Raw genomic sequence first — 12,261 nt, 5'->3', positions numbered from 1 at the left:
ACAAGCTAAACAGAGGAAGTTTTCCTTGGAAACAGAGAAGGAGCAGATACTCAAGACAGCAGCAGAGACAAGACAACTAGTAGCCCCTAGAAAGATGAAGCTCTCCAAGTCCCAGTATGGATCATTCAGCTAAACATCCTGCACCTGAGAACATACACCCATACCTACTTAATAGATCCCTTATTTTTACTTAAGCTTATAAATTTCAATTTGGAAATTTCTCAGAGAACTAAAAATGGAGTTACCCTTTGACCCAGCAATCCCATTACTATTCCTTTATATATCCTAAAGGATTCATTTCTTTTATATATCCAAAGGAAAATAAATAATTCTACCAAAAGATACCTACACTCATATGTTCACTGCAGCAGTATTCATAATAGCAAAGACATGGAATCAACTTAGGTGTCCATCAACGTAAATTGAATAAAGAAAATGTGGTATGTATACACCAAGGAATACTATGGAGTCAAAAAAAAGAATAAAATCGTGTCTTTTGCAGCAACATTGATGCAGCTTAGCCATTATCCTAAGCAAATTAGTGAAGAAAGAGAAAAATATTACATAATAATCTCTTATAAGTGGGAGATAAACAATGGGTAAAAATGGACATAAATTTGGGAACAACAGACCCTGGGGACTCCAAAAGAAGGGAGGAAGGGAAAGTTGCAAGGGCTGAAATACTTCCTGTTGGTACTATGTTCACTATATGGATGACGAGATCAATGAAAGCCCAAACCTCAGCATCACAAAACATACCATTGTAACAAACCTGCACAAGTACCCCTGAATCTAAAATTTCTTAAAGTATAAATGAATAAAAAATACAAAAGGCAAAAGATGAGAAAACAGAGAGCTTTTCTCTCAAAGTATAAAGTAATGTGATATATGAAAAGAGACAGGCTTGGTGAATATCCTCCCTAATAGCATCCATGAAAATTAACTTTAATTGATTTGCTATTAAGATTCTACATCCATAACTACTTTGTATAATGATTTACTCAGTAAGGCTGATTTTGCGTCATAAGCTGGCAGGTGCATAGGTACATTTATAGACGACAGCATAATTTTTTAAAGAATGCTAGAGGATGCCTAAACTCAGCATCACTATTCACTCCTAGGTTCCTAAAGATGGTAATCTCTACATCTTCCAGAGACATGGTTTATGGAAACTAGTACTTGTAAAATCAAGATGTTGCCTGTGAGGTCATTGGACCTTGGCCTAAATCTAATTTGAATAATTACATTTCATTCCACCCTGAGTCAGTAGAGGCTCCTGATTAATAATCAGCATTTGCTACATGCCAGTGAAGTGTTTGCTGCTATAAATAGACAGAGTTAACAATCTAATTAACTATAGGAACTGGCAAGATGAACACTCAATTCAGAGAGAAAGATAGATGACAATATTTTTAAGGTCTGTGAGCACTGAGATGTCCCTGACCCTAATCCATTAGCAGTTATTGACAAAGGTTACTCTGTTAACCCTCATTTTAAAAGATCTCCTCCAAAAGCTGCTACCTTTTCTTCCTGGAGGCAGAAAATTCAGCAATAAATATTCTGTAATGATACCACAGCACATTGAGACTCCTAAGGATAAAACATCACTGTCACTGTCATTCTAACACTTCCACCGATTGATAGCGTACAGCCCTCAGACATGTCCATCCTCTGTGACCAAGTGCACTAACACTAGTGGCCAGGCAGGAAAAATTCTGCCATTGCCTTTTTCACAATAGTGCTTGTTTCTCATGGAATTTATTGGATGCTTTCCTCTACCCAGTTGTAAAGAAATAAAATCCAGTATAGGGCAGGCCTCTGTGGGCAGAAAGCCTGTTCTATTAAGTGATTTATTATCTGAAGTTCACATTCTGATTTCAATTTGAGAGTACCTGAATTTGGTCTACTGTTGAACTGAAATAAACATTTTGACAACAATAGGATTTCCATCTTTTTTTTTCTTTCATATTTCATTTGCAAAATGTGTCTCCTTCCCTTGTCTTGCTCCCCAACAGAGGATACCCAAGCCCTAGAGTACCAAACCAGCTAAGTTGTGACTTCACTGTTTAGCCAGTTTCTGGCCTTTACAGAGCATCTTAAAGGTAGGATCTTTGTTGTTCACACATTATCTAAATGCATACAGCATCCCAGTGGCTGTGAGCCCAGGTCCTGGCATTCATCTCTACATTTGGCCTTAGACTATATATATATATAATATATATATATATTTTTTTTTTTTTTTTTTGAGACGGAGTCTCACTCTGTCGCCCAGGCTGGAGTGCAGTGGCGCAATCTCGGCTCACTGCAAGCTCCGCCTCCCGGGTTCACACCATTCTCCCGCCTCAGCCTCCGAGTAGCTGGGACTACAGGCGCCCGCCACCGCGCCCGGCTAGTTTTTTTTGTATTTTTAGTAGAGACGGGGTTTCACCGTGTTAGCCAGGAGGGTCTCGATCTCCTGACCTCGTAATCCACCCGCCTCGGCCTCCCAAAGTGCTGGGATTACAGGCTTGAGCCACCGTGCCCGGCCAGACTATATATTTTTATCCTTCCTTACGGCCAAGCCTTTCAACTGAGTAGTCCATATCTGTTGCTTGGGCCTCTGCCTTCAATGCCATGTCAAATGCCACCAGTGGTATTCTAATGACAAAATGTTATTTCCATGGCTTTACTGAAGTATCTGCCACCATCGAACACCTTTTGTATTCTTGAAATTCTTCCTTCTCTTGGGTCAATAACATTTTTTTGTTTCCCTTAACCTTGATTCTAGGGCTGCCAGATTTAGCAAATAAAACTGCAGGACACCCAGTTAAATTTGATTCTGTATAAATACGTATTTTATACTAAAAATTATTTGTTGCTTATCTGAAATTCAAATTTAACAGGGTGTACTGTATTTTATCTGACCAACCCTACTTGGTGATGATGTATCTCTGCCTCTTTCCCTCCAGGCTTTGGTCTTTGTTCCTATGATTTACTTTATTCTCTGAATTTGTCTTTTCTACCAGATTCATATCACTTCCAGATCACCTCTCTTTTTCCTCTGAACTCCTTAAACACATTCAACAGTTTTAATGCTTCCTTGTCACATATATTTTCTTCTATTGTCTTAAATTATTATTTGAATATTTCATGTGTTTATTAGTTATCACCGACACTTGATTTTACATTCCTGGAGGTGAGAATTCTTTGTATCTCAAAGCCTATAGCATAGCTTCCATGTGTGGGCTGTCAACAAATATATGAAATTCCCATCTTTGTTCTCTAGTCATCAAAGTAATCTCTCACATGTTTATACAATGCTGCCTGGAAATCCTACTATTACATTCCCTTAGTCTATTCACTCTCCCGTTCTCCCGAATGTCACACCTCTTTCCCTCCTCACTCTTAGCTGATGACCTTGCTTCCTACATTGCTGGAAAAACTGAACCAATCAGAGAAAAATTCCATGAGCTCTCACTTGTATAACAAACAACCCACCGGTGTCTGCACCCATGTATTCTGCCTTCCTTTTTGTGACAATGGATCACAGTGGAAAAGTGTGCCTTTCTAAGGCTGACCCCTCCCTTTGTTCACTGGATGTCTTCTCCCTCACTGTCACTGGATGTCTTCTCCCTCACTGGCTCAAGGATATTACCACAGCAGTTCTCACTCTGTTTGCTTATGTAATCATGTTTCTTCTTTCTATAATACAGTTACCTTTAGCATGCTTTAGTATTTCCCCTTTTAATGAGCAAACAAACCAACCTCCTTCTCCCTTAACATCAAATTACCCTCCAGCTACCACACCATTTTTTCTGCCCCTTTAATAACTAAACTCCTCCAAAGGGTGTGTACTTTGACTCCACTTTCTCTCCTGCTATCTTCTCTTGAACCTATTGCCATCAGGTTCTTTTCCCACCCACACCTGAACTGTTTGTGTCAAGGTTACTTATTAATTACGTCCAAATTGCCATACTAAACAGAAACAACTTAGACTTCACCTAACTCAATCAGTCAGCAGTATGTGAACTGAGAGCACTGCTTTAGCAATCATCCCTTTCTCTTCTGTGTAATAAGTTTTGAAACATTTTTGAAATGGCATCTTTCCTCAGCTTCTACATCACCATTCCCTTTTGGTTTTCCTTCTTCCTCATTAGCTGTTCCTCCTCAGTCTTTTCTGCCCATTACTTTTCATTTTCCTGATCCCCAAAAGGAGGAATGTTCCAGGGCTCAAACCCTGAACCTATTTTAAAAATCTATACTCACCCTCTGCTGATCTCATCCAATCTAATGGACTTAAATACTTTGTATATGCTAACGACTCCCAAGATTTTATCTCTATCCTGGGCCTTTTCCTTGAACTCCAGACTCATTTTTCCATTTGTTTACATAACATCTCTACTTGGAAGTCTATGATAAATCTCAAACTGAAATGTCCAAAACTAAACTGGTTTCCCCACCCTTATCCCAAACCTGCTTCTCCCACCTTAATAACTCTTAAATCTGTTCTATTAATAGCTGCACATATCAAAAACCTTGGAGCCATTTTTGACACCTCATTTTCTCTCACACCCCACATCCAAATTAATCATAAAATCCTGTCAGTTCTACCCTCAAAATATGTTCAGAATCTGACCATCCTCAGTAACTCCATCTCTTGCGTACCTTATTATAACAACTTTTGCCAACTTTCATCCTTTTCCCTTTCCCATCTATTCTCCACACTGCAACCACAATGATCCTTTTAAAACATATCAGGTCATTCCTCTGTGCAGAACCCTCCAATGGCTTCCCATCTTGTAGTAAAAACCAAAAATTCCTGTTGTTGGTCTGCAAGGTCCACGTGATCGGGCCTCCTATAACTTTCTAACCACCAATCCACTCCTCTTCCACAATGGCTTCCTTGCTGTTTTTCGAAGGTCTCAAGAAAACTTTCACACTTTTTATTTGCTATTTCCTTAGCCTGAAATAATCTTTCCCTATATACCCATCACTTCCTTCTCAGTTCTACTCAAAAGTCACTTTATCACAGAGGCCTTTCCTGACTACCCGATAACATCCTTCTTCCCCTCCTCCCACCCCATAATTCCCATCCCTACTATTCTGCTGAATTTTCTCCTTGGCAATTTCATGTCAAGGTGGAAGTTTGTTTTTTTTTACTATATATTTCCCCCACTAGAAAGTAAGCTCTGCCTGAACAGGGATTTGGTCTGTTTTGTCACTGCTATAAGTCTACACTTAGACCCACGCCTAGCCCCTGGCAAGCATTCAACAAATATTTTTGTATACATAAATAATTGGAACTATATACTGAATACATTAATCTTTCAGCTGAAGGGTTCTAAAAGATTCACATGCTGAGATATCAGAAAACCAAGGTTCGTTCGTCCCTTTATTCATTCAACAAATACATATTGAACATTTTCATTCAACAAATACATATTGAACATTTACAATGGGCCAAGTGTTTTCCTAAGCACTATACAGTGGAGTATGTAGAGCGGAAAAGAGAGGAGTACCATCTCTAATATTTATCAGCTGTGTTGTCTCTGGCAAACAAACAAACAGCTTCTCTAAATTTTGCATTGATCAGCAACATTGATGAAGAAAACTATCCACTTTGTAGGATTATTGAGAAGAACAAATAACATAGTGTTTTCACCTGAATGTGATTTGTAACCATTCAAGTGCTACACAAATGTAAATTATTACCGATTTTCATAACAACCTTATATGGCAAACAGGGTAGTATTTTTGCAATAGTCTCATTTTTTATTAAAAAAAAAAACAGAAAGGATGAATGATTTGTCCCCCAATCATACAGTTAGGAAGTAGCAGAGCCAGAGCTGCATCCCAGGTCTGTGGGCCAGCACCCTAGTCCTAGTTCCATGGCACATCCTCTTTAAATAGTTCAATTTATGTTGCATGAATTAATGAAATTATGCTTATGGAGCCCGTTTAACATCTTTGGCAAAAGATCCGGAGAAGCATTTGCATTTGTTTCACAGGGTTGCCATAACTAAGTACCACAAACTGGGTGGCATAAAAACAGAAATTTATTCTCTCAGTCTGATATGAAGATATCAGCAGGACCATGCTCCCTCTGAAAGTTCTAGGGAAGAATGGTTCTTTGCTTACTTCTAGATTCTGGTGTTTGCCCACAGTCCTTGGCATTTCTTTGCTTATACATGAACTACTCTAATATCCACCTCCATCATCACATGGTATTCTCCCTGTGTCTGCGTGTTTGTGTGCAAGTTACCTCTCTTTCAGGAAACCAGCTATCTATCGTATTAGGGTCCACTCTACTCCAGTATGACCTTATCATAGCTTGATTACATCTGCAAAGACCCTATTTCCAAATTAAGGTCACTTTCACAAGTACAGGGGTTTAAGACTTAAACATCTCTTTTGGGGGGATACAATTCAACTCACAACAGTATCTCAAAGGTCTAAAAATATATCCCAAAGAATAAGCCAGAAGAAGTAGTTAACATTGTTGGAAAGTATGCATGTCCAAAGACAGTCCAGCTGTGCATGGAAGAAACACAAACCAGAGTTTCCCTTGCAACTGACAAACAAGTAAAAAGAGAATCAACCTAAAGCCATGGAATTGTCATTTTGGTGAAAAAGAGTTTGGCAAAATGCCCTGATTTCCCTGAGAGGCAAATTGATTCATAAAGTAATCTACCTTAATCGGCATTATATAATCCCGCTAAAGGACGTGCAATAAAAGCAGTGATGCAAGCAGGGCAGAGCTCAGGGAGGAATCTTGCCCTACATTGTTATGCAGCACTACTGCGAAGCTGGCACACCTTTCTGCTTGCGTTGCCTCTAGCACCTCACCCAGCAACTAACCCAGTTTAGTCAGACCTTCCAACGTTAAGGGAGGTTCTATATTTGGACAATGTTCCCTGCCTGAGGATGAACTGTACTGGCTGCAGTGTCACACCTTAACACAGCACTGTTCCTAACCTTTGTTTGTTGGGGGAAACCAGTAGCCTTCTCTGGCACATGAACTTAAGATAGTTTTAGAGGTAGACCCCAGAAGCTCATCTAATTCAACTCCTTTTTACAGCATCCAAGTGCAGGCTTTGGAGCCACTGCCTAGGTTTGAACCATAGTCCCAACACTTTCTAGCTCTGGGACTATGGTTCTTACCATAGTGTGTCTTTGGACTAGTTCCTCAACCTCTCTTTGCCTCATTTTTCTCATCTCTAAAATGCAGACAATAGTAGTATTTACCTCAAAAGGCATTTGAAATGATGCGTAGGTCTATGTAAAGCACTAAAATAGTGCCTTGCACATAGTAAATTCAAAAGAAACTTTAGCCATTACTATTTTTATTGTTTCAGACGTGCACACTAAGGCTCAGAGACACGATATGAGCTGCCCAGGTTAACCAGCAATTTAGTACACACTCAGACCTGGAATTCATCCATTGGGGCACTACCCTCTTATTTGGTCTATAGTTAGCACACTTAGAGTAGCTCCTTTGAGATGGATAAGAAAAGGAGGTGTCATGCCTCACCAGTTCTATCACTCTGACTTTAATTTGTTTCCCAGACTGTATAATTGTCACTGTGAAATTTTGGGGATGGTCCTGTGAGGATGAGACAATAACAATAACAACAAGTTGATTGGAGGGGTGTGAGATGAAAGGAAAGAAAACAACTTAGTGGCCATTACAATAGTCCAGCTGATAAATAATTAGATGAGAAGGGAAGAAAGATTGGGGAAATTAAGTTTATTTAAAAAGTCATAATAAATGAATGTGGCTTATTACTAGCAAAAAGTGCAAGGCCAGTCAAAATATAAGTGCCTTCCCTGATAAGAGCATGAAGGAGGACTATAGGCATGCATGACTCGTTTGGTAAAAGCATGTGATTACTTCAACCAGTTAGACAGTTAGGAGTAATGTAGAACTGCTGGGATACCTAAGTGGAATCATGTGAGATTTCAGCAACTATTTAAATCACATGAGGAATGCGAAGCAGGGGAGGGGGACTGTAGGAGGATTTACCCCTTCATTCTGCATCTGTGCAAGAGGGTGGTAACAATTGAGGGTTGACAACCCCAAGAAAGCACCCTGATCTACACAGCACAGGAGAGCCTTGTGTGGCACCAAATACCAGGAATATCTTGGGGAAAGGGATAGATGAATTTTCCTTAGGAAAAGGAAGGAAACTAATATTTTAAAAATATCTCTGTGCTCCAGGCATGTCAGTTCATCTAATCAAATTCTTGGGCCCCATGCCAGATCTCAAATTACAAAGGAGTTTAAATGGGGCTGCCCCCACTTTATAAAGAAGAAGATGTATTGATAGAAACTGGTAGGTGATTGGATGTGGGGATAAAGGGAAATGAGTCCTTGAGGATGATGCCCCAACTTCTGATGAGCAGTTTGCAGGATAGAGGCATTTCCCAGCATTTGGAATTAAAAAAAGCATTTCACATTCACTTCTGATTCTTTTAAAATACCTGAAGAGACTAGTAATCACAATAGCAGATATTGTTCATACCCACTTTCTTATTTAGTCCTCAAAACATCTCTAGTAGGTAAATTTATTCTTGTCTTTATTTTACAGATAAAAGAATCAAGATTCAGATCACAGAACTCTGGTTTCCTGACACCACATTATCAGCACTTCAAGTCTGTCTGGGTCATGGCAACAAGTCTTGAGGGGAAAGAGAACCAAATATGGCAGTAACCAAGGAAGCCACACCCAGAGGAACTTGACTTCAAAATGCCACATCCAACTGGTAGGATAAGGAGAAAGTTCCAGCTTCACTCTGTTCATAGTTTGTCTGTGTTTGGTATCCTCAGAATGTGGGCCTTTGGCAAAATACAAAAACAAACTAATTGTCCATCAACAGATGAATAAAGAAAATGTGATACATATACACAATAGAATAGTATTCATCTTTTAAAAAAGAAGGAAATTCTGTAATTTGCCACAACATGGATGAACTTGGAGGCATTATGTCAAGCGAAATAGGCACAGAATACTACTTGCTCTCGCGTCTATGTGGAATCCAAAAAAGTCAAATCCATAGAAGTAGAGAGTAGAATAGTGGTTACCAGGTGGTATGGAGTGCGGAATGGGGAGATACTGATCAAAGGGTACAAAGTTTCAGTTAGACAGTGAGGAAGGTTTTCAAAATCTATTGCTTAGTGTGGTGACCATGGTTAGTAATAATAATAACACATATTTTTAAATTGCTAAAAGAGTAGATTTTAAATATTCTCATTGCAAAAAGTGTTAAGAACGTAAGGTGATTGATATGTTAATTAGTTAGATATAATCATTCCACAATGTATACATATATTGAAACATCACATTGTACCCCATAAATATATATGATTGTTATTTGTCAATTAAAAATAAAACTTTGAAAAAAAATAATGTGGGCCTTTGGAATATCCTAAAGCAAGTTCATTCATTCATTCACAAATATTTTTTAGTGCATACTACTGCCACACTGGCCCTGTTCTAAAGGCTGGGGATACAGTCTAGGACAACACAGACAAGGTCCCAATGTTTTGGCATTTACAGAAGAAAACAGATAATAAGCAAGTAAACAAAGAAGGTACTTTCAGACAGTGACAACATTCTACAAAGAAAGTAAATCTGAGGCAACTGGTGCAGGGAATGTGAGAGACTATTCAGCGTCACGAGGAGGGTGGGTCAGATAATGCACTTTCATCTACATGGTTCAGGAGAGTCTTGTGTGGGGAAAGTAGTGAGTTTTGCTAAGATCTGAGCAGAGCACTTTCCAGGGAAAGAGAAGACCAGATACAAGACCCCGAGGGTAGGCCAAGTCAGAGTCTATGGAAGGACAGCAGGATATAAAGCTGGAGAGATAGACAGGGACCAGTCTATGTAGGTTTTAGCATGTTAAGAGGTTTAGACTTCATTCTAAATTCAAAGGAAAACCAGTGCAGTGGTTTAGGTGCAATAGTTATTTGAGTTATGTTTTTAAAAGATTCCTGTGGCTGCCACATACAGAATGGATTGCAGGTGGCCCAAATGATAGCCAGGAGAATAGTTAGGAGACTATTCTATAGCCTAAAATGACGTATGCTAGTGGGTTGGATAAGGGTGGAAGTAGTGGAAATGAAAAGAAGTAGATGGAAGTGGATGAATACAGCATATCCCATATTTTGGGCAGAAAGCTAATGGACTAGATGTGGAGAGAAGCAGAAAAAAGGGGCTCATAAATGGAGTCATGTTGCAATACATTTGCATTAATCATCTGCTAAACCAGCATTTTCTAGAATACACATATTTTAACCATGACCTATAGTAAATAATACATCATGACCCAGGATACAGTACGTAATAGAAACAAACCATCATGAAAGAGCATTGATTTTTACCACACATGGTACACTCTGAATAGATCCGGTTCCTGGCCCCACCACTACCACTGTCACCTTTTTTTTCAAATTCCGATCACAACTGATCAAATTGATTTCATGACCTAACAGTGGGTCATGACTCACAGTTTGAAAATCTATGCTGGGCCAGACACAGTGCCTCTGCCTGTAATCCCACACTTTGGGAGGCTGAGGTGAGCCAATCGCTTGGGTCCAGGAGTTCGAAACCAGCCTGAGCAACATGGTGAAATCTAGTTTCTACAAAACAAAACAAAACAAAACAAAAAATCAGCTGGGTGTTGTGGCATGTGCCTGTAATCCCACTCACTCAAGAAGCTGAGGTAGGGGGATCACTTGACAGGATGCCGAGGCTTCAGTGAGCTGAGATCACACCACTGCACTCCAGCCTGGGTGACAGAGTTAGACCCTGTCTCAAAAAACAAAAGAAAATCTATGCTGGAAGGTCACAGAAGATTGTTTTATAGGTCTGAGTGTATGTTTTTCCTAAACCTCCTTTCTCAGAAAGTTTATGCTTCTCTAGCCTCACTCTGTGTGGTTTGCTATGATTTGTATGCATTTGAACTCTCTACATCTGTATAAAGCATTCATTGCTTGTAGTTTCTCAAAGGATGCTTTTAACTCAAGTGTTAGTCCATCTGTTAAGACCTATTTATTGCTTTTAAAGAGAAAAAATTAAAAGCAAATTAGGAATTCTGGGCTCACGCTAACCAGGATATTTTTTTCCTTTTGTAAAACCCTTCCATCTGTCTGCCCTCTTTTGGACATAACTCAAATAGGAGCACACATCTCATCAAATCAAATGTGGGTGCTGTCGAAAAGTCTGCCAAAATATCATGCCATTTGCTTTTTTAAAAAAGAGGAATTAAAATCAGATTTAACATAATGAGCTGTTTGTTTTGTTGCTTTTCTTTCCATCCATTACAGAAACATAGGCTTCAATTTACTACATGTAGGTTTATACAGTGGCCTTCTAGGGATATTCCCAAAGTACCCTAAGATAAACTGGATAGCACAGTTTTGCCGGGGCAAAAATTAGCAGTAGAGAAACAAACTATTGCAGGAGGACAGACAGAACCAAGGGCTCTAGCTCTGAACCCCATAAGACGGAAACCCCAGGGTGAGGGCAATTACCCCATCTGGCTTTTCTCTCTCCTGCAGAGCCTAGCCCAGAGGAGTTTGCTCAGTACCCTGGCAGGTCATTTAATCTTTGACTAGTTCTTCTTGACCTAACCTTGTGATTTAAAATAATAGCTGTCTAACTACTCTTCCAAAGATCTTCTGAGAATAATCAGGAATTAAAGAATCACATATAAGAAGATAAAAGAACCTAACAGCTACTGCCCAGTTATCAGACAAAAAGCCCTGAAGTCTCTTGGACAGCCTCTCTGGCAAAGATGGGTGATCTCATGGTCTCAGGACTATGACTCCCCCATAGCCAAGGATGCTATAGCCTTAAAAACCTGCAGTGGTGGCAGGTGCTATGCAATGGTTAAGAGCAAAGATTCTGGTCAAGTAGACCCTGGTATTAAAATTCTGGCTCTACCATTTAGCTCTGTTTGACCTTGAACAAATCACATAATGTCTCTAAACCTCAGTTTTCTCATTAGGATGTTGGGAGATTAAATGAGAATAAACCATACAGAGCACTTGGCAAACCCTCTAGGAAAAATGAAACACACAAATGGCAGATGCTATTGTTATTGTTACTGCTGTTATTATTATTATGAAAGTCACTCAAGTATGTTATAGGGGTAGAGCAATAAAAATGTGAAGTCTGTAAAAAAGGAAAGAGGTGTGCTTAAGATAAATATAATGAAAAAAAACCATATGCTTAGATTTGAAAAGCAATGACACAATACAAAATAAGGGACTGATGAAGC

The sequence above is a fragment of the Trachypithecus francoisi genome, unplaced genomic scaffold, assembly GCF_009764315.1.
Source record: "Trachypithecus francoisi isolate TF-2019V2 unplaced genomic scaffold, Tfra_2.0 Lachesis_group3, whole genome shotgun sequence".
NCBI lineage: Eukaryota > Metazoa > Chordata > Mammalia > Primates > Cercopithecidae > Trachypithecus > Trachypithecus francoisi.
This window is presented reverse-complemented; position numbering follows the sequence as displayed.